Source organism: Sminthopsis crassicaudata, chromosome 3 (genome assembly GCF_048593235.1).
Source record: "Sminthopsis crassicaudata isolate SCR6 chromosome 3, ASM4859323v1, whole genome shotgun sequence".
NCBI classification, from domain to species: Eukaryota; Metazoa; Chordata; class Mammalia; order Dasyuromorphia; family Dasyuridae; genus Sminthopsis; species Sminthopsis crassicaudata.
This window is the reverse complement of record NC_133619.1, coordinates 356,193,870-356,217,384: the sequence shown is the minus strand read 5'-3', so window position 1 is coordinate 356,217,384 and position 23,515 is coordinate 356,193,870.

Below are 23,515 nucleotides of genomic sequence, written 5' to 3'. Positions count from 1 at the left end.
GCATCAATATTCATTAAGGAAATTGATCTATAATTTTATTTTTCAGTTTTCGATCGACCTGGTTTAGGTATCAGTACCATGTCTGTGTCATAAAAGGAGTTTAGTAGGACTCCTTCATTCCCTATTTTTTCAAATAGTTTATATAGCATTGGGGCTAATTGTTCTTTAAATGTTTGGTAGAATTCACATGTAAATCCATCTGGTCCAGGGGAGTTTTTCCTGGGGAGTTGATTAATAGCTTGTTCTATTTCTTTTTCTGAAATGGAGCTATTTAAGGAATTTATCTCCTCCTCTGTTAATCTAGGAAGCCTATATTTTTGGAGCAACTCATCCATTTCACTTAAGTTATCAAATTTATTGGCATAAAGTTGGGCAAAGTAACTCCTTATTATTTCTCTAATTTCCTCTTCATTGGTGGAAAGATCCCCCTTTTCATTTGTAAGACTAACAATTTGATTTTCCTCTTTCTTTTTTCTGATCAGATTTACCAAAGGTTTATCTATTTTATTGGCTTTTTCATAAAACCAACTCTTGGTTTTATTTATTAATTCAATAGTTTTTTTTTTTTACTTTCAATATTATTGATTTCTCCTTTTAATTTTTGTATTTCAAGTTTAATTTTTGGTTGGGGGTTTTTAATTTTGTCTTTTTCTAGCTTTTTAAGTTGCAAGCCCAATTCGTTAAACTTCTCTTTCTCTATTTTCTTCAAATAATCCTCTAAAGATATAAAATTTCCCCTTATTACAGCTTTAGCTGCATCCCACACATTTTGGTATGATGTCTCATCATTGTCATTATCTTGGGTGAAATTATTAATTGTTTCTATAATTTGCTGTTTCACCCACTCATTCTTTAAGATGAGATTATTCAGTTTCCAATTACTTTTTGGTCTATTTACCCCTAATTTTTTACTGAATGTAGCTTTTATTGCATTGTGATCTGAGAAGAAAGAATTTATTATTTCTGCCTTCCTACATTTAATTTTGAGATCTTTATGTCCTAATATATGGTCAATTTTTGTATAGGATCCATGAACTGCTGAAAAGAAAGTATATTCCTTTCTATTGCCATTCAGTTTTCTCCAAAGGTCTATCATACCTAGTTTTTCTAATGTTCTATTTACTTTTTTAATTTCTTTCTTATTTGTTTTGTGGTTTGATTTGTCTAAATCTGAGAGTGCAAGGTTGAGATCTCCCACTATTATAGTTTTACTGTCTATTTCTTCTTGCAATTCTCTTAACTTTTTCTTTAGAAAGTTAGATGTTATACCACTTGGTGCATATATGTTTATTATTGATATGGCTTCATTTTTTATGCAACCTTTCAGCAGGATATAGTTTCCTTCCTTATCTCTTTTAACTAGATCAACTTCTGCTTTTGCTTGATCTGAGATAAGGATGGCTACCCCTGCTTTATTGGCTTTACCTGAAGCATAATAGATTCTGCTCCAAGCTTTTACCTTTACTCTGTATGTATCTCCCTGCTTTAAGTGTGTTTCCTGTAAACAACATATTGTAGGGTTCTGTTTTTTGATCCAGTCTGCTATCTGTCTCCTTTTGATGGGAGCGTTCGTCCCATTTACATTTACAGTTAAAATTACTAATTCTTTATTTCCTGCCATCATATTATCCCCAGAATATGCTTTTTCCCTTGTTTTCCCTGAACCCCTTCCCTGATATTTTTTTTTTTTTGACGTGTATACATAAATTTTATTAATTTATACTTTAACATATTTATTTTATTTTATTTTTTTTATTTTATAATTATAACATTTTTTTGACAGTACATATGCATGGGTAATTTTTTACAACATTATCCCTTGCACTTACTTCTATTCAGATTTTTTCCCTTCCTCCCCCAACCCCCTCCCCCTGATGGCAAGCAGTCTTATATATGTTAAATATATTACAGTATAATTTAGATACAATATATGTGTGTAGAACCGAATTTTTTGTTGCACAGGAAGAATTGGATTCAGAAGGTAAAAATAACAGTTTACATTCATTTCCCAGTCCTTTTCTGGATGTAGCTGGTTCTGTCCATCATTAATCAATTGGAATTGGATTAGCTCTTCTCTATGTTGAAGAAATCCACTTCCATCAGCATACATCCTCGTACAGTATCATTGTTGAAGTGTACAATGATCTTCCGGTTCTGCTCGTTTCACTCAGCATCAGTCGATGTAAGTCTCTCCAAGCCTCTCTGTATTTCTCCTGTTGGTCATTTCTTATAGAACAGCAATATTCCATAACATTCATATACCATAGTTTACCCAACCATTCTCCAATTGATGGACATCCATTCATCTTCCAGCTTCTAGCCACTATGAAAAGGGCTGCCACAAACATTTTGGCACATACAGGACCCTTTCCCTTCTCTAGTAGTTCCTTGGGGTATAAGCCCAGTAGTAGTATGGCTGGGTCAAAGGGTATACACATTTTGATAACTTTTTGGGCATAATTCCAGATTGCTCTCCAGAATGGTTGGATTCTTTCACAACTCCACCAACAATGCATCAGTGTCCCAGTTTTCCCACAGCCCCTCCAACATTCATCGTTATTTGTTCCTGTCATTTTAGCCAATCTGACAGGTGTGTAATGATACCTCAGAGTTGTCTTAATTTGCATTTCTCTGATCAATAGTGATTTGGAACACTCTTTCATATGAGTGGAAATAGTTTTAATTTCATCATCTGAAAATTGTCTGTTCATATCCTTTGACCATTTATCAATTGGAGAATGGCTTGATTTCTTATAAATTAAAGTCAATTCTCTGTATATTTTGGAGATGAGGCCTTTATCAGAACCTTTAACTGTAAAAATTTTTTCCCAATTTGTTACTTCCCTTCTAATCTTGTTTGCATTAGTTTTGTTTGTGCAGAAACTTTTTAATTTGGTGTAATCAAAATGTTCTATTTTGTGATCAATAATGGTCTCTAGTTCTCCCTTGGACACAAACTCCTTCCTCCTCCACAAGTCTGAGAGGTAAACCATCCCATGTTCCTCCAATTTATTTATGATTTCGTTCTTTATGCCTATATCTTGGACCCATTTTGATCTAATCTTAGTATGTGGTGTTAAATGTGGGTCCATGCCTAGTTTCTGCCATACTAATTTCCAGTTTTCCCAGCAGTTTTTGTCAAATAATGAATTCTTATCCCAAAATTGGGGTTCTTTGGGTTTGTCAAAGATTAGATTGCTATTTTTATTCACTATCTTGTCCTGTGAACCTAACCCCTTCCCTGATATTTAATTTATAGACCCCTCAATGCTTAGTAAATATTTATTAATGGATTGACATGTGACAGGTACTGGCCTAAGTACTCTGGGGAAAATGAAAAATATTATTTGTCATACTGTTTTCCTCATGGAGTTTACAGGTTTATTGGGAGATTAATTTATCATGCATAAAAATATGACAAGTGTTTCAATATATATTTTATTTGATCCAACACAAATTTGTCTGTGATCTCATTAGTGAACACTAATGATGAGAATTGATCATAGCCATTCTATTATTTTTAATTTCATGCAACTGCTATTTCTATCTTTCAACAAATCCTATGCAGAGGATCTACCTTCATATCCTAGAATGTGTGAAACATAAGATATATGTTTCAAGAAGTGTGTGTGTGTGTGTGTGTGTGTGTGTGTGTGTGTGTGTAAGTGTGTGTGTGTGTGTGGTAATAAAGACCAGAATATGCTATTGCTGACTATAATTTCTAAATCTCAAATTGAGATATAATAAGATATATATATATTTTGAATTTTTTTTGTTGGTGTTGTTGATGAAGATAAGAAAAAATATTCAAAACTATGATTTTATGGAGAAAACCATGTTTTCTTAATAGAGAAAAATGAATCCAGTGGTTAGACTTTGAAGGTTAAGTAGGAAATAATGATTATAGGAGGAAGGAAAAAAAAGGATGTTCCAAACCAATGGAACAATTTGAATATAAATATAGTCAAGGAATGCATATGGAATATTTCCAAAACACTAAAAATTCAGTAGGGAAGCTATAAGTTAAATTATTATATATATATTTTAAATTGTAATAATAGATTTTATTCTTACAATGACTTCATTTCCCTTCCTTTCTTTTTTCCCCTTTTACTATTATAGTTTTTTTTTTTTTTTATTGACAAAACATAAACATGGTTAATTTTTCAACATTGACCCTTGCAAAATCTTCTGTTCCAAATTTTCCACTCCTCCTCACCTCTTCCCCTAGATGACAGGTAGTTCAATACATGTTAAATTTATTAAAGTATATATTAAGTCCAATATATGTATTTGTATTTATGCAATTATCTTGCTGCACAAGAAAAAATGGATCTAGAAAGAAAAAATCCTGAGAAGGAAAACAAAAATGCAACCACACAATAACAGAAAGAGTTGAAATGGTATGTTGTACTCCACACTAATATTTTATAGTTCTCTCTCTGGGTGTAACTGATTCTCTTTTTACTGAACAACTGGAACTAGTTTGAATCATCTTATTGCTGAAGAAAACGACATCCATCAGAGCTGATCATTGTATAATCTTGTTACTACCATATATAATGATCTCCTAGTTCTGCTTATTTAATTTAGCATCAATTAATGTAAGTCTCTCCAGGCCTCTCTGAAATCACCCTGTTGATCATTTATTACAGAACAATAACATTCCATAACATTCATATACCATCATTTATTCAACCATTCTTCAATTTATGGACATCCATTCAATTTCCATTTTCTAGCTGCTACAAAAAAGGCTGCCACAAACATTTTTGCACATGTGAGTACCTTTCCCTGCTTCAAGATCTGTTTGGTATATAAGCCCACTAGTAACACTGCTAGACCACAGGGTATGCACAGTTTGATAACTTTTTGAACATAGTTCCAAATTGCTCTCAGAATAGTTGAATTAGTTCACAATTCCACCAACAATGTATCAGTGTCCCAGTTTTCCCACATCCCCTCCAATATTCATCATTATCTTTTCCTTTCACCTTAGTCAATCTGAGAGGTGTGAGAGTGATATCTGAGTTGTCTTAATTTGCATTTCTCTGATCAATAATGATTTAGAACACCTTTTCATATGACTAGAAATATTTTTAATTTGTTCATCTAAAATTGTTCATATTCTTTCACCATTTATCAATTGGAGAATGGCTTAGATTCTTATAAATTTAAGTAAATTCTCTATATATTTTTGAAATGATGCCTTTAGCAGAACCTTTAAGTGTAAAGATGTTTTCCCAGTTTATTACTTCCCTTCTAATCTGATCTGCATTATTTATGTTTGTACAAAAGCTTTTTAACTTGATATAATCAAAACTATCTATTTTGTGACCAAAAATCTCTATTTCTTCATTGGTCAAAAATTGCTTCTTCATCAACAGGTCTGAGAGATAAACCATATTATGTTCTTCTAATATATTTATAATCTCATTCTTTATGTCTAGATCATGAACCCATTTTCACCTTATCTTGGTATACAGTGTTAAGAGTGGATCAATGCCTAGTTTCTGCCATACTAGTTTCGAATTTTGCCAGCTTTTTTTGTCAAGTAGTGAATTATTATCCCAAAAGCTGATGTCTTTGGGTTTGTCAAATACTAGATTGCGATAGTAATTGATCATTTTGATTTGTGAACCGAACCTATTCCACTGATCAACTAGTCTATTTCTTAGGCAGTAAGAAATATGGTTTTGATGACCTTTCCTTTACAACAGGGGTTCTCAAACTATGGCCCACGGGGCAGATGTAGCCCACTAAGGATGTTTATGCAGCCCACCGGATTATGGCAAATGGGCTGAGGGGTGGAGACAGAGTGTGAGTTTATTTTTTTTTTTTACTATAGTCTAGCCCTCCAACAGTCTGAAGGACAGTGAACTGGCCCCCTATTTAAAAAGTTTGAGGACCACTGCTTTATAAAATAGTTTTAGATCTGGTACAGCTAGCCCACCTTCATTTTTTATTTTATTTTATTTTATTTTATTTTTTTTAGTTCCTTTGAAATTCCTGACCTTTTGTTATTTTAGATGAATTTTGTTGTTATTGATAGTTTTTTGGGAATTTGATTGGTATATCATTAAATAAATACATTAGCTTAGGGGTTATTGGCATCTTTATTATATTTACTTGATCTATCCAAGAGCACTTTTCTAATTGTTTATATCTTACTTTATTTGTGTGGAAAGTGTTTTGTAGCTTTGCTCATCTAGTTCCTGACTTTCCCTTGGCAGATAGATTCCCAAATATTTTGTACTATCAACAGATATTTTAAATGGAATTTCTCTTTGTATCTTTTGGTGTTGGATTTTGTTAGTGATGTATAAAAATGCTGAGGATTTATATGGATTTATTTTGTATCCTGCAACTTTGCTAATGTTGTGGATTATTTCTAAAAGCTTTTTAGTAGATTCTCTGGGGTTCTCTAAGCATACTAGCATATCATATGCAAAAGAGTGATAATTTGGTTTTCTCATTACCTATTCTAATTCCTTTAATTTCTTTTTCATCTCTTATTGCCAAAGCTACATTTCTAATACAATATTGAATAGCAATGGTGATAATAGGTAACCTTGTTTCCTTCCTGATTATATTGGGAATGGTTCCAGTTTATCCCCATTATATATGATGCTTACTGATGGTTTTAACTAGATGCTACTGATTATTTCAAGGAAAAGTCCATTTATTGCTATACTCTCTAGTGCTTTTAATAATAATGGGTGCTGGATTTTATCAGATGCTTTTAATGCATCTATTAAGATGATCATATGGTTTTTGTTAATTTGGTTATTGATATAAGCAATAATGCTAATAGTTTTCATAATATTGAACCAGCCCTGCATTTCTGGTATAAATCCTACTTGGTCATGGGGATGATTTTCTGTAATCTCTTTGCTAATATTTTATTTAAGATTTTTGCATCAATATTCATTAGGGATATTGATTTATAATTTTCTTTCTCTGTTTTCTATCTACCTGGTTTAGCTATCAGTACCATGTCTGTGTTATACCAAATTCCTTTGGTAGGACTCTTTCATTCCCTATTTTTTCAAATAATTTATATAGTTTTGGGGTTAATTATTTTTTAAATGTTTGAAAGAATTCACATATAAATCCATCTGATACTGGGGATTTTTTTTCTTAGAAAGTTGTTGAATAGTTTGTTAATTTTTTTTTTCTAAAATAGTATTATTTAAGCAATTTGCTTCCTCCTCTTTTAATCTGGGCAAACTATATTTTTGTAGGTATTCATCCATTTCATTTAGGTTATAGAATTTATTGGCATAAAGTTGGACAAAGTAACTCCTAATTATTGCTTTAATTTCCTCTTTGTTAGTGGAAAGTTCTCCATTTTCATTTTTAAGGCTAACAATTTGATTTTCCTCTTTCATTTTTCTAACCAAATTTACCAAAGCTTTATCTATTTTGTTGTTTTTTTTTCAAAGAACCACTCTTAGTTTTATTCATTAATTCAACAGTTTTCTTTTTTTTTTTTTACTTTCAATTTTATTAATCTCTTTTTTATTTTTAGAATTTCAACTTTGGTATTTGATTGGGGGGTTTAATTTCCTTTTTTTCTAGCTTTTTTTTTTAGTTGCAAGACCAATTCATTGATCTTCTCTTTCTCTGTTTTATGCAATAAGCTTCAAAAGTTATAAAATTTCTTATTATTATTACTTTGGCTGTATCCCTGTATCCCACAAACTTTGGTATGTGGTCTCATTATTTTCATTTTCTAGGATGAAATTAATTGTGTCTGTGATTTGTTGTTTCACCCATTCATTTGTTAGGATGAGATTATTTAGTTTCCAATTAATTTTTGGTCTATTGTCCTTTGTATTGAATATAATTTTTATTGCATCCTGATCTGAAAAAAAAATGCATTTACTATTTCTCCCTTTTTGTATTTGATTTTCAATCCATTATGTCCTAATATATGGTCAATTTTTGTATAGGTTCCATGAACTTCCAAGAAGAAAGTGTACTCCTTTCTGTCTCCATTCAGTTTTCTCCAAAGATCTATCATACCAAATTTTTATAGTATTCTATTTACCTCTAACATCTATCTTATTTATTTTGTTGTTTGATTTATCTAATTCTGAGAGTACAAGGTTGAGATTTCCCACTACTATAGTTTTGCTGTCTTTTTCTTCTTGAAGCTCTCTTAACTTCTCCTTTAGGAATTTAGATGCTATAATACTTGGTGCTAGTTTAGTATTGATATTACTTCATTATCTATAGTTCTCTCTCTCTCTCTTTATATATATATATATATATATATATATATATATATATATATATACACACACACACACATATATACATATAGACATATCACCCTGCTTTAAATGTGTTTCTTGTTGTAGTTTTCTGGCTTTTAATAGAGTCTGAAATCCACTTCTGCTTTATGGGAGAGTTCACTCCATTTACATTTATGATTAAAAGTATTAATTCTGCATTTCCTGCCCTTTAATTATCCCCAGATTATAATTTTCTCTTTCCTTTCCGCCTAATAGTCCTCCCCAGTATTTAACTTAGGGGTACCACTTGCCCCAAGCAGCCCTCTTCTTTTGGAATACCTCCTCTTCAGAGTCTTTCTCTCTTTCTTATACCTTTCCCATATTCTTTCTGTATTTCCTTCTATTTAGCCTAACCCTTCTCTTTTAGCTTTTCCCCTCTCATTTTTCAGTGAGGTGAGAGAAGTCTCTCTGAAAACCAAATCTATCTAATATTGTCTCTTTGAGCCAGATCTGATGAGAGGAAGATTCACACAATGTTTATCCCTCTCCTTTCTTTCCCTCAGATACAGTAGGTTTCCTTTGCCTCTATGTGAGATAAAATTTCCCTCTTTTTGCCTCCACTTTTCCCTTTTTCTAGTAAAATTTCCTTTTCTATTTCTAGTTCCTTTTAAAATAATGTAACAATAAAATCAATTATACATGTACTCTCTATGTATGCCCATAACAGAAATACAGTTCTCAACAGTTCTTTTTACTTTTTTATGCTTCTCTTGAGTCCCATATTTGGAGATCAATTTTTTTTTTTGTTTAGCTCTGTTTTTTTTTCATCAGAAATAAATGGAATTCACCTATTTCTTTGAATGTCCATCTTTTTTCCTTGGAAGAAAATGCTCAGTTTAGCTGGGTAGTTTATTCTTGGTTGCATTCCAAATTCCTTTGCCTTTCCAAGAATATCAAATTCTAGGCCCTTTGATCCTTTAATGTGGAAGCTGCTAGATCCTGCTAGAATCCTCACTGTGGCTCCTGAATATTGGAATTTTTTTTCTGGTGGCTTGTAATATATTTTCCTTGGTCCAACAGTTCTGAAATTTAGCTACAATATTCCTTGTAGTTTGAATTTTGAGGTCTCTTTCCAGGAGATGTTTGATGAATTCTTTCAATGGCTATTTTACCTTTTGATGCTATGACATCTGGGAAGTTCTCTTGATTATTTCCTGAAAAAATAGAGTCTAACTCTTTTTTCATCATGGTTTTCAGGGTGTATAATAATCATTAGATTATCCCTCCTAGGTCTGTTTTCCAGGTCTGTTGTTTTTCCAAGTGGGTATTTAGCAGTTTTTTTTTCTATTTTTTTCTTTTCTTTTTCTTTTTCTTTTCTTTTTTTTTTTTTTTTTTTTTTTTTTTGGAGGGGGGGGGTTTGCTTGACTGATTGTTGATGTCTCTTTGAATCATTCATTTACATATGTTCAGTTCTGATTTTTAATGGATTATTTTCTTCATTTACTTTTTTTACTTCATTTTGTATTTGTCCAATAGTGTTTTTAAATGAGTTGTTTTGTTCTATGGAATTTTTTTCCATTTCACATTTTTTTATGGAGTTATTTTCTTTTTTCAGTTCAAATTCAGTTTTCGTGGGAGTTATTTACCTTTTCCATTTCACATTTCAGGGAGTTGTTTTCTTTTTCCACTTTATCAAATCTTTTTTTTAATGAATTATATACCTTTTCCAAACCTTCTTTCCAAATTATTTCCTTACCCCATTTTTCTTCTAGCTCCCTTTTAAGACCCTTTTTCATTTCTTCTAAGAGAGCCTTGTTTGATGTGGATTAGATTATTCTACTCTTTGGGCCTTCATCTGAGGACAATCTGCTTTTATTCTCCTCAGGGTTTGAAATCTGTTTTCTTTTACTATAGAAACTGTCTAAAGTTAGAGCTTCCTTTTCCTTTTTACTCATTTAAAGTAATTGGGATCTGCTTTTAGGGTTCCAAACTTCCTCTACACAGCAGGAAACAACAGTGATTGTTCTGGGATCAGGATGAGTCACTGGGTGGGTATGGCCAGGTCCTGTGAGACTCTAGCACTTTGGGGTACACTCTTTACCTTTTGCTTTTATGTTGGATGTTTTGTAACTTCTCTGCTGATCTGCTGGCTTGCAACCAGGGCAGAGTAGCTAACAGTGTGGCAAAGTCCTCCTTGTAGATGATGCTACCCACAGAGACTGCCCCCCACCCCCAGTCTTCTCAGTGGTTGCTGACCTCCTGTGCTCTGCCTCCCTACCTGTGCCTGGCCTCCTCCAGTGCTCACACCTAATCTAAACAGACCTTTTCTGGTGATCTTTGAAATTATCTTCAGCCGGTAATTTGCTGCATTCCCAATTTTTGTGGATTCTACCAGTCAAGTACTATTTCAGAGGCTGAATTTTGTAATTAATGTCAGGGTAGTAGGAGAGCTCAGAAAGAAGTGTGTGTCCTCTCTGCCACCTTGTCTCTGTGGCTCATCCTTTTCATTTTTTATTTTTCTTTTATTTATTTTGAATACACATTGTTTTATGAATTATATTGCAGAGAAAATTCAGAGGAAACAGGGAAAACAATGGGATAGATTAAAAAAAACAGGAAAAAGAAGTGAATGTAACAAGTGTTGATTTATATTCAGTTTCTTTAGTTCTTTCTCTGGTTGCAGATGGCATTTTCTGTCCAAAGTCTATTGGCATTCATTTGAATCACTGAACTACTGAGAAGAACCAAGACTTTGATGTTTGATCAAACATTCTTGCTATTATTGTGTAGAGGAATGCAGATATTGGGGAACTCTGAGAAATGTATACTTGAAACATAGATACTTACAGCAGGTGTTAAGTCAGTGTGATTAATGAGATGATGATTCTCTAGGTCACAAACACTTAGTACTTAGTTGGTGATGTAATGGTTCTCTAGATCACACATATTAAGTGTGCTGTGATGATGTAATCATACTTAGATATTTGAGGGCTGAGTGGACTGGAAATGATTCATTCCACCTCTGATCATCCTCCTGGTGGCTTCCCTGCCTTCTTCACTCCTCCACTAAGACCAAAGCTGGTTTCAAGATCCTCCAGAAAATTAGCCCAGACATTACATTTTAGTGTCCAATATGGGGTACTGAAAGAAGCACATTACATTTTGAGGCTCTGGATGTAAGGACCTACACTTAGCAATTTGAATTATAGGATCATAAATCCAGCAGAGAAATCCCTGTGACTCAGAAATAGGGTGAGTACAAAAATAGACAAGCAGGAAGGGCTAAACTAGTCATTTCCTTTTTTTTCCTCAGTGAAATGGGGCAAATACTAAGAAAAGAGCCTTCCCCACCCCAAGAAAAGTGTATAAAATGCATAGTAAGGCTAATAAAGAAGCAAGGTTTGTTGGTAACTTGGAAGCAGATCTTTGGACTCTTAAATATATTAGCGTCATGTCTCCTTGGCTCTCTAAGGAAAAAAAAATTAGAGCCAGATATATGGAAACTAGTGGTAGAGAAACTAATTGAATAGTACAATTCTAAGGGTCCTGATTCAATTCCTGAGGAAACATTTTACATATATAATATATATTATAAATAAATATATACATATATAAACATATTATTATATTATGTATATATATATATATATATATATATATATATATATATATATATATATATATATATATATATATACACACACACAATATAATCCAATTGGCTTTAAGGAATCCCATAAGTTTTAAAATAAGGAAAAAAAAATAATGCGGACAGCCATCAAGGAAGTGTGAGGAGAAAGATAAGGGGATGGTACTGACAAAGCAGCTGAAAAGCATGGAGAATTGGACAAAAAAGAGTTAAGTAAAGTGCTGTTGAACTTAAGGAATGTGGTGCTTCTCAGCAGGTGCACTTAGAGCATTTCCAATCTTCTGACCTTCCCCTTCAATATAGCTTTTGTGGGTGGAGGGAGGAGGAGGAGTGGGAGGGGCAGTGACACCATCAGCAATACCCACTCTCTATGACATGATTACAAAAGGCATTAAAGCTAAAGAGAAAGTATAGGATACATCTATCTGACTTGAAAATAGAAGCATACCCTGTGATTGAAGAGTTTGACTCTTCAGGTCAAGAAAGAAGAAGTTCAGTACATAGACACGATCAATCAGTCAAGAAACAACCTGATGGGAGAAAGGGATAACATAATCAATCAGCCAGGAAGCAATCTGATGGGAGAAAGGGAGTACAATTGGGGAAATTAGAAGTGTATACAACTGGGACTACGAAGATATGCCCTGGAAAGAGCTAAAATCTGTCCCTGTCCAGCCTATGGATCCTTTGCCTCCACACACAGTAGGCATTTCACCCTCTGAGAGTGCTAACAAAACAGTGTCCATCCATACACTGATTTGGGAAACTGAAGAATGTGTAACTAATATCCCAGTCACTAATACAGGTAGACAATGCATGATTTATCACCCAGGAGAAGTAGTAGCATCAGTTTTACTGATCCAGACTCCTAATAGGCAATCTGGTGATATTTGCCCAGATTTTGACTCCCCAAAACAGAATATTCTGGATTGCAGCAGTTATAGCTGACAATAATATGTTCACTATCTATATAAATGGCAAACCATTAGAAGGATTGGTACACACAGGTGAAGATCATATAGTCATTAGAGGTGCCAACTGGCCCACTCACTGGCCAAAGATTAAAGTAGACACCTACATATTTGGCAAAGGAAAATTAATAATAGCTGAAGTTAGTGCTACCCCTTTGAGATGACATTTGGAGGTGAAACAGGAATTTTTACTCCTTTTGTAGTAGAAAATATCCTCATCAATCTGTGGGGAAGAGACATCTTAATAACAGTTAGGATTACAATTGAGTACTTTGGCTTTTTAGTTAGGGCTACCATCAAAGGCCTGCCAGCCCTCTTACCTGTTCCCATTCAATGGAAAATTTATCAGTGTGGGTAGAATAGTGGCCCTTAACAAATGAAAAAATTCAGGCCTGGGGGTCATAGCCAAGATGGCAGAGACAACACAAGTTTCTCTCTTACCTTCTTTGTAACCCTCACAACAATTATGAAATCCAGCCTCTGACTTAGTTCTGGATGGGCAGAAAACACAAATATTGGTAGTGCAATAAATTATCAGCAGAAGATAATTTCAAAGATTGCCCAAAAAGGTCTGTTTCAATCAGAAATGGGAGAGAAGCAGTGAAATACAAAAAGCTGACCACAAATGCCAACTCAGATGGAATAGAGAAGTCTCAGTGTGGTGGTGAAGCTTCCATGGACAAGAGAGTTTGCGGGAGTAAGCAGATCAGAGAAGGTCTGCTTCAGTTGGAAGTAGGAGAGAGACAGCAAGACCCATGTAGCTGACCACAAAGGCCAGCAGAGATAGAGATTCTACTAAAAAGCTATTAGAAATAATCCAAAACTTTAGCAAAGTTGTAGGATACAAAATAAATCCACATAAGTTCTCAGCATTTTTATACATCACTAACAAAATCCAACAGCAAAAGATTCAAAGAAAAATTCCATTTAAAGTAACTGTTGATAGTATAAAATATTTGGGAATCTATCTGCCAAGGGAAAATCAGGAATTGTATGAGCAAAACTACAAAACACTTTCCACACAAATGAAGTAAGATCTAAACAATTGGAAAAATATTAAGTGCTCTTGGATAGGTTGAGCAAATATAATAAAGATGACAATACCTCCTAAACTAATATATTTATTTAGTGCTATATCTTGAGATTCCTAAGAAACTATTTTAATGATCTAGAAAAAAAATAATAAAATTAATCTGGAAGAACAAAAGGTCAAGAATTTCAAGAAAATGAATGAAAAAAAATGAAATGAAGGTGGCCTAGCTGTAGCAGATCTAAAACTATATTATAAGGGAAAGGTCATCAAATCATATTTGTTATTGGCTAAGAAATAGACTAGTTGATCAGTGGAATAGGTTAAATTCACAAATCAAAGTAGTCAATAACTATAGCAATTTAGTGTTTGACAAACCCAAAGACATCAGCTTTTGGGATAATAATTCACTACTTGACAAAAAAAGCTGGCAAAATTGGAAACTAATATGGCAGAAACTAGGCATTGACCCACTCTTAACACTATATACCAAGATAAGGTGAAAATGGGTTCATGATCTAGACATAAAGAATGAGATTACAAATATATTAGAAGAACATAATATAATTTATCACTCAGACCTATTGATGAAGAAGCAATTTGTGACCAATGAAGAAATAGAGATCATTATTGATCACAAAATAGTTTTGATTATATCAAGTTAAAAAGCTTTTGTACAAACATATATAATGCAGATCAGATTAGAAGGGAAGCAATAAACTGGAAAACATCTTTATACTTAAAGGTTCTGATAAAGGCATCATTTCAAAAATATATAGATAATTTACTTAAATTTATAAGAATCCAAGCCATTCTTCAATTTGTAAATGGTCAAAGGATATGAACAATATTTAGATGAACAAATTGAAAATATTTATAATCATATGAAAAGGTGTTCTAAATCATTATTGATCAGAGAAATGCAAATTAAGACAACTCTGAGATATAACTACATACCTCTTAGATTGGATAAGATGAGGAAAAGATAATGCTAAATGTTGGAGGGGATGTGAGAAATCTCGGACACTGATACATTTTTGGTGGAATTGTGAACAGATCCAACCATTCTGGAGACCAGTTTGTAACTATGCTCAAAAAGTTGTCAAACTGTCCATACCTTTTAATACAGCAGTATTACTACTGGGCTTATATCCCAAAGAAATATTAAAGAAGGGAAAGGACATGAATATGCAAAAATGTTTGTGGCAGCCCTTTTTGTAGTGGCTGGAAACTAGAAATTGAATGGATGTACATCAATTGGAGAATGGCTGGGTAAATTGTGGTGTATGAATTTTATGGAATATTATTGTGCTATAAGGAATGACCAGCAAAATGGATACAGAGAGGCTTGGAGAGACTTACATGAACTGATGCTAAATGAAATGAGCTGAACAAGGAGATCATTATACACTTCAACAACAATACTATATGAGGATCAATTCTGATGGAAATGGCTGGTTTCAACAATGAGAAGACCCAAATCAATTCCAATTGATCAGTAATGAACAGAACCAACTATATCCAGAAAAAACAAAAACAAACAAAAAAAAAGGAAATGAGTGTGGCCCACAACATAGCAATTGCACTCTTTCTGTTATTGTTTGCTTGCATTTTTCCCCCCAGGTTATTTTTACCTTCTTTCTAAATCCAATTTTTCTTGTGTAGCAAGACAATGGTATAAAGGAGGGGAAAAGTAGGAACAGAAGTTTTTTACAAGGGTCAATGTTGAAAAATTACCCATGCATATGTTTTGTCAATAAAAAGGTATAATAAAAAATAATTTCTAATCCTTCTTTAAAAATTCAGCACTTATTAGATATAGTACAGAAGCAACTTGACCAAGGATACTTATTACCTCTCTCAGTCTTTGGAATTCTCCTGTGTTTATTGTAAATAAATAAATCTGGAAATTGAGGATGTTGATTGATTTTTAAAAAGTAAGTGAAAAGATGGAAACTATGGGAATCCTTCACCCTGGATTTCCATCTCCTACTCAATTGTTTAGAGAATGGCCTCTTTGGGTTATAGACATTGAAGATTGTATCTCTTCTATCTCTCTATATAAGGAGTATATGAAAATATTTGCTTTTTCAATACCCAGCATTAATTTAGCTGAGCCTTATAAAATATATAAGTGGACAGTTTTGCCACAGGGAATGAAAAATAGTCCTACTATGTATCAAATATATGTGGCTGCTGCTCTTATTCCAGTAAGAAAAGCATTTCCAAAAATAATCTTATTACATTACATGGATGATATATTCGGGTGTGCACCTAAGAAGCAAATGTTAGAAACTTCTAACATTTGAAGCATGTCTACAATTGACCATAGAAACACTAAGGAACTACAAATCGCATATGGTTCCACAAAAAAATTTAAAGACACACTTCTTTTCAAAATTTGGGATGTGAAGTATATCTTAAGGTGCTCACAGTACAAAAATTTTCTTTAAAAACACAGATGCTGCTCACCTTAAATGACTTTCAGAAATTGATAGGCGATAGCCAATGTATGCATCTAGTGTTAGGCTTGACTACCTATCGGTTACAACCATTACATGATATTTTAAGGGGAGAAAGTGCTTTAAACTCACCCCATCAGCTTACAAAAAAAGCTAAAGAGGTTTTGATAGAAATTGAACTGACTTTATCCAATGTGGTTGAAAGAGTTACTCAAAAACCCTTGGAAATATCAGTTTTTGCTATGTAATAGGCACCCACAGCAGTCCTTCATCAAGGAGACAGCATGATAGAGTGAGTGAACCTCCCAGCACAACCAAACTAAAGCCTTACTCATTACTCAATGCTTGTGGCTAGAATTTTATAAAAGGCCATTAAGGAAGCGGTACAATTATCTGAGATAAGTTCTGACAAGATATACACCTTTTATACTAATGCACAAGTTAATGTGTACTGTGAAACCATCCCAGAGTGGCAAATTTTATTGGCAACAGCTCCAAATTTTACACATAGGAGTCCATTTAAGATAACCTGACTATTACCAAATTGGCAATGGATTTTTGAAGAAAATGTTTCTTAGGTTCCTCTTACAAATGCATCCAAATATAATATTTGTGCTGTATACTTTTGTGACTTAAGTATAAAGAGAATAGTCAGAACTCCTTTTCAGTCCATTCAGCAGAATTAATTGTAAGCAATTATACTAGCTCTTATGATAATCCAGGAGATATAAATATGTTATCTGATTAGGCCTATTCAGTATGTGTGGTACAAAGAATTGCCACAGCCCAAATAAAATTTGTAGCCTCTAATATATATCAACTCTTTAAGGAACTTCAAGAAAGCATTCAGGTAAGATTTATATCTTGCTATAACCTGCTAACAGTATCTGGTTTGACTCCCCATTTTCCTTTGGTGTTTTCACCTCCCTTCCCTAGAAGTCATCAAGGGAATGACCACCTGTGTTCTAAAACAAAAAAACAAAACAAAACAAACAAACAAACAAACAAAAAAAGCTAGAGATGTAGAAGACCCCAGATATTGGAGAATTCAGAGAAAACTATACTTGAAGCAAAGATACTTAGAGCAGGGTGTTAACTTAGTGTGATTAATGAGATGATAATTCTATAGTTCACATATACTTAGTACTTAGTTGGTTATGTAATGGTTCTCTAGATCACACATTTTTAGTGTGCTATAATGATATAATCATGCTGAGGTATTTAAGGGCTGAGAGGACTGGAAATGAACATTGTATCTTTGACCATCCTCCTGGTGGCTCTCCTGCCTACTTCACTCCTCTACTAAGACCAAGGCTAGTCCCAAGATTCTCCAGAGAGCTAATCCAGACATTACATTATTGAGTACAACGTATTCCTGGTTCTATTTGTTTCACTTGGCATCAGTTTATGTAAATATTTCCAGGCCTTTCTATAATCAGCTTGTTCATCATTTTTAATAGAACAATACTATTCTATTATCTTCATGTACCACAACTTGTTCAGTCATTCCCCAATTGATGGGCTTCCATTTCTTTTCCAATTCTTTGTTATCACAAAAAGAGCTGCCACAAACATATTGACACATGTAGGTCCTTTTCTGTCTTTTATGATTTCCTTGGGATACAGACCTAGTAATGACACTGCTGGGTCAAAGGGTATACACAGTTTTATAGTCCTTTGGGCATAGTTCCAGATTACTCTCTAGATTTGTGGGATCATTTCACAACTCCTCCAATGATGCAGTAGTGTCCAAGTTTTCCCACATCCCCTCCAACATTTATCATTATCATTTCATGTAATTTTAGCCAATCTGCAAGGTGTGAGATGGTACCTCATAGTTATTTTAATTTGCATTTCTCTAATCAGTACTGATATAGAGCATTATTTCAAATAACTCTAAATGGCTTTAATTTCATCAACTGAAAATTGTTCATATCCTTTGATCATTGATCAATTGGGAAATGGCATGTATTTTTAATAAATTTGACAAAGTTCTTTATATATTTCAGAAATAAGATATTTATCAGAAATACTGGCTGAAAATATTCAGTTTTGTATTTCCCTTTTAATCTTTTTTCTATTGGTTTTGTTGGTGCAGAACTTTTTAATTTAATGTAATCAAAGTTGTCCATTTTGCCTTTCACAATGTTGTCTAGTACTTCATTGGTCATAAATTCCTCCCTTCTTCAAACATCTGATAGGTAGGAAGGCAGGAGGAAGGGAGAAAGGGAGGAAGGGAGGAAAGGAAGAAGGGAGGGAGGGAGGGAGGGAAGAAGGAAAGAAGGAATTTTATTTAACCATTTTGCATTCTGCATCAATCAGCTTTCTCATCTAGAGGTAGAGCAAAAGTTTCATGGTGATTCATTTGATACTATGTTTGGTCATTGTGTTGAGTTTTTAAAAAGTTCTTAAGTCTTTCTAAGATATGTATGATTAAGATATTTTGTTATTGTATAAATTGTTCTAATGACCCTGCTCACGCCATTTTGCATCAACGAGTTTTCCCATGTCATATAACCTTGAAAATTATTGAGGAATCCCCTAAAGAAGTGCTTATGAAGATGATACTTGGCATTATGTACCATATTAGAACATGTAAAAGCATCTTAATATTTTAATTATCATGATTCCAGTGAGCAAAGGGAGGGATAGATAGATATATAGATGGATAGATGGATAAAATTTCTCCCTCCCTTCCCTTCCCTCTCTTCCCTCCCTTCCCTCCCTTCCTTCTCTCCCTTCCCTCCCTTTCCTCCTGCCCTCCCTCTCTTCCTTCCCTCTCTTCCTTCCCTCCCTTCCCTTCTCTCCCTCCCTCCCTTCTTTCCTTCCTTCCTTCCTTCCTTCCTTCCTTCCTTCCTTCCTTCCTTCCTTCCTTCCTTCCTTCCTTCCTTCCTTCCTTCCTTCCTTCCTTCCTTTTTATCTATCCATCTATCTATCTATCTATCTATCTATCATATTAATGATAAGGTCACTATAGGTATGAAATGGTATCCAAACTGTCAGGTATGACCTTTGTAAATCAGTTGTCCTTATGGCAAATTCTATATTGCTTAAGTTCAATGTTATTAGGAAATCTATAAAAGAATACTGGAAAATGATCATTCTATAAAAAAGATTATTCAAAAGAATATATATGTATATGCTATATACTATATAGTCAGGCATACTTATCGAGGCTAAAATATCCATATGCAGGATGTGTGTATATTTGTATATTTGAAGAGAATTCATGTGTGACTATATAAGTTTTCTTGAAGCATATGTATGAGTGTATATATGTGTATAAGTATTTTGTATGCAGAGTCCACATGAAGAAAATACAAATACATTCATATAATCATATCCATATGTGTAAGCAAATATATATTATTTATTGAAAATATTTCTATATCAAAAGAATTTTCATTATTCATTTATTTTCTAGATATATTTCCTTAAATGTTCAACATGTATATGTGTATATATGTAAAGAAATAATAAACATTCTTTAACTATATATATGTTATATATATATATATATATATATATATATATAACTACAATCCACAAACATAGAAGTCATATCTGCCTTTTGAATGCAAAGATGAGACTCTTGACACACTATTCATACCCCATACACTTTGAATAATTTCTCCATAAAATGCAATATAGATGCCCTGAATTATATACACTTTTGTTGTGCTTAGTACTGTTTTTGGCAATTGTTCTACCGGTATTAGTTGACTGCCTCTAAGGCACTCTGAAACCAGAGAGAAAAAAGTTAACTAGACATATGAGCACTGAACCCATGACTTCCTAGCCTCATTATCCCTATAGACAGTCACATACCTTGGTAATGATACCATCACAGCTTGAGCAAAACTGAATTTGAGATAACTCAGAGATAACTCAGATATTTGTGTAAAATATATGCATGTATTCAGATTTCAGTATGTTTGAATGATAATTTAATAATCATTTATTTGAAGTTATGTTTTCAATCATAGGCAAAATGTTTCTATCTTCCTACTTGGTTGAATTTTTACAAACCATTTTTTTCTTCTTCAGGAATTAAATATAAAAGAATAGCAAAGATTTGTAGAGGTTGCAAGATATTGAAATATGTTAAAGCTTAATTGCTTTAACATATTTCAATATCTTGCAACCTCTACAAATCAGAAAGAGAGAATCCAGAACTTGTAGCCCTTATTTTTTTTTCTTTGAAAACTATAAGCCTAATAGTTTAAAATCTGCAAAATCCACTGGGAACTTATGAAATATTGTAATTGTGGTATGAAGTACTACTTTCACCATCCAGAAAAATGTTTAATGAAGTTATCACTTCAACAACTACCACTTTATTAGCTTTAAGTTTAAATCACCATGAGACCCCAACTCATAAAACAAAAACATTTTATCATTTTCTTCTACTTAGTATATAGTAAAAGTAGTTTTTCTAATTATTATTATTATACTGAAATCTTTATTTTTTCTGTCTCTCATGACATATTACTGTGTTCTTTTCATTTTTATACTTCAGGGCAGAGACAAGATGGAGGAGAAGATACATGTCATTTTGTGAGCTCCCTTCTTCCCTCATTACCAATTAGTTAAATCAGCCTCAAAAATAATGTGGGAGTGATAGAAACCACAAGGACTGAAAGCAAGACTTACCAGCTGAAGAGAATCTGGAGTTTCAACAGAAAAGGTCGGTTCCCAGGGGAGTAAAAAAAAAAAAAAAGCCAGCACAGACAGAGTGAAGTGCTAGCACACTGTGTTGATCAAGCTGGGGAGAGCTCTGGGATCAGAGAAGCCACTGAAATAGAGGAATCTGGCAAAGCTGTTAGCTCTTCTCTGCTTATAAAACAGCAGCTCAGAAGAGAAATCAAGCCACTTTAAAATATAAAGCCAGATACTAGAACCACCCCAATATGGAAGTGACCTAACAGGTCTCAGCAAGGTTGTGATGCCACCTTCTGCTGTCCAGGGAGTCACCTTGGGGTAATTAAGACATTGAAAAGAGGGGACACAGCCCAAGGCAACATATAATTCACATAGTGCCTGGCTTGGCTGGAGGCTGTGGAACTCAGCCACAGAAGTCCCAGAGAAGCTGAACCTTTGAAAGAGGGATGGCAGTTTCTGGGCAGACACGTCAAGTTTGAGCTCAGGGGCTTTTCACATCAGCTGCTGACATCCATGCCCCACAGGACGCATTGGCTGGGCTTTGTGTCACCTATACTGTTCAATCTTAAAACTCAGGGAAGTCTTTAGGACACACAGCGGGGTCCTTCACGGGGCAACCCTCACAGTGCCGAGCCATACTAGTCATCCTTGAGACACTTCCAGGGAGGGGGAGGGGAACTCTCTCCCTGAGCTCTCTCTTAGCTCAGGCACAGGAGCTGCTGCATCCATCTTGTCTGGGAAGAAGCTGGTAAAGAAATAAATAAATAATTTCTTCTCCCAAGAACTAACCCCAAAAATATTTTTAAAATATGAATAAAAAGCTAAAGAGAACTATTAATTCCTTATACACAAAGAAAGAGCAGGTATCCAACCCCGAGGAAGTTAATAGAAGAGAGTCAGCAGATAATAGCCTAAAGGGGAACGATACCTGCACCCCATCACATAACTCTATCCTAGAAGAGCCTATGAAAACGTTAAGAGAGTTTGAAGAAAAATGGGAAAAGGAAAGAGAAGGTATGATAGAGAATAACAACATCCTGAAATTTGAGTTGGAAAAAATAAAGAATTCACAGGAGATTCAGGGGAAAAAAAATTTGTGACTTAGAAAAGGTTAAAAAATCACAGGAAAGTAGGATTTCTGAATTGGAAAAAGAAAATAGTTCTCTAAAATAAAATTAGGGAAATGAAAAAAAATCAATAGAGCAAAATAATTCATTTAAAAACTCAATTGGGCATATACAAAAAGAACTAAAAAATGTGAATGAAGAAAATAACTCCTTAAAAATCGGGACAGAACAAATAGAAATGAATGATTCATTGAGAACCCAATAATCAGTCAAACAAAACAACAAAATGAAAAGCTGGAGAATAATGTCAAATACTTACTGGGAAAATCTATAGACCTGGAAAATAGATCTAGGAGAGATAATCTGAGGATCACTGGATTTCCCAAAAACTATGACCAAAAAAAGAGCCTAGATCCTATTTTACAGGAAATCATCAAAGAGAACTGTCCAGAGATAAAAGAAACAGGAGGGAAAATAGACTTTGAAAGAATTCATCGAACACCTTCTGAAAAAGACCTTAATAAAATAACTCCACGGAATATTGTGGCTAAGCTGCAGAATTACCACACAAAGGAAAGAATATTACAAGCAGCTAGAAAAAAGCAATTCAAATATCAAGGGGTCACAATAAGGGTCACTCAAGATCTGGCTGCCTACACATTAAAAGATCAAAGGGCCTGGAACCTGATATTCCGAAAGGCAAAAGATCAAGGATTGCAACCAAGAATAAACTACCCAGCTAAGTTTTTAGCATTTTCTTCCATGGAAGAAGATGGTCATTTAACGATACAGAGGAATTCCATTTGTTTCTAAGAAAAAAAACAGACTTAAACAAAAAATTTGATCTACATCCACAAGACTGAAGAGAAACAGAAAAAGGTACACAGAACCCTTGAGAACTGTATCTCTGTTGTGGATATATAAAAAGTCCGCATGGATAATTTGATTTTACTGATATAAAAGAAAAAAAGGGGGGTGTAGTAAAGGGAAGGGGGTAGTATCAGAAAAAGGGGAAGGAGTGATAAAAAGAGGGAAACTACATCCCAGAAAGAGGCATAGAAAATATACCATATCTGAGGGAATTTAGAGAGGGGGAGAAACACTGTGTGAATCTTACTCTCATCAGAAGAGGCTCAAAGAGGTAATAATTGACATATTTGTTTTTCAGAGAATTCTCTCTCACCTCATTAAAAGGGGGGAGAGGAAAAGGGAAAAGGAAAAGGAGAATAAGGGAAGGGACTTGGAAGGAGGGGGAGGGATACTAAAAAAAGGGAAGGCTGCGTGTCATTTTATTTATCTAATGGTCTAGAACATGGACCATGCAAAATAGGTGGGAACCTATTGAGACACAAAGAAACAGGAAGAGGATCTTATCTATAAGAACACATAGTTTAGGGGGACAGAGCCAAGATGGCAGAGAATATATACTGCAAT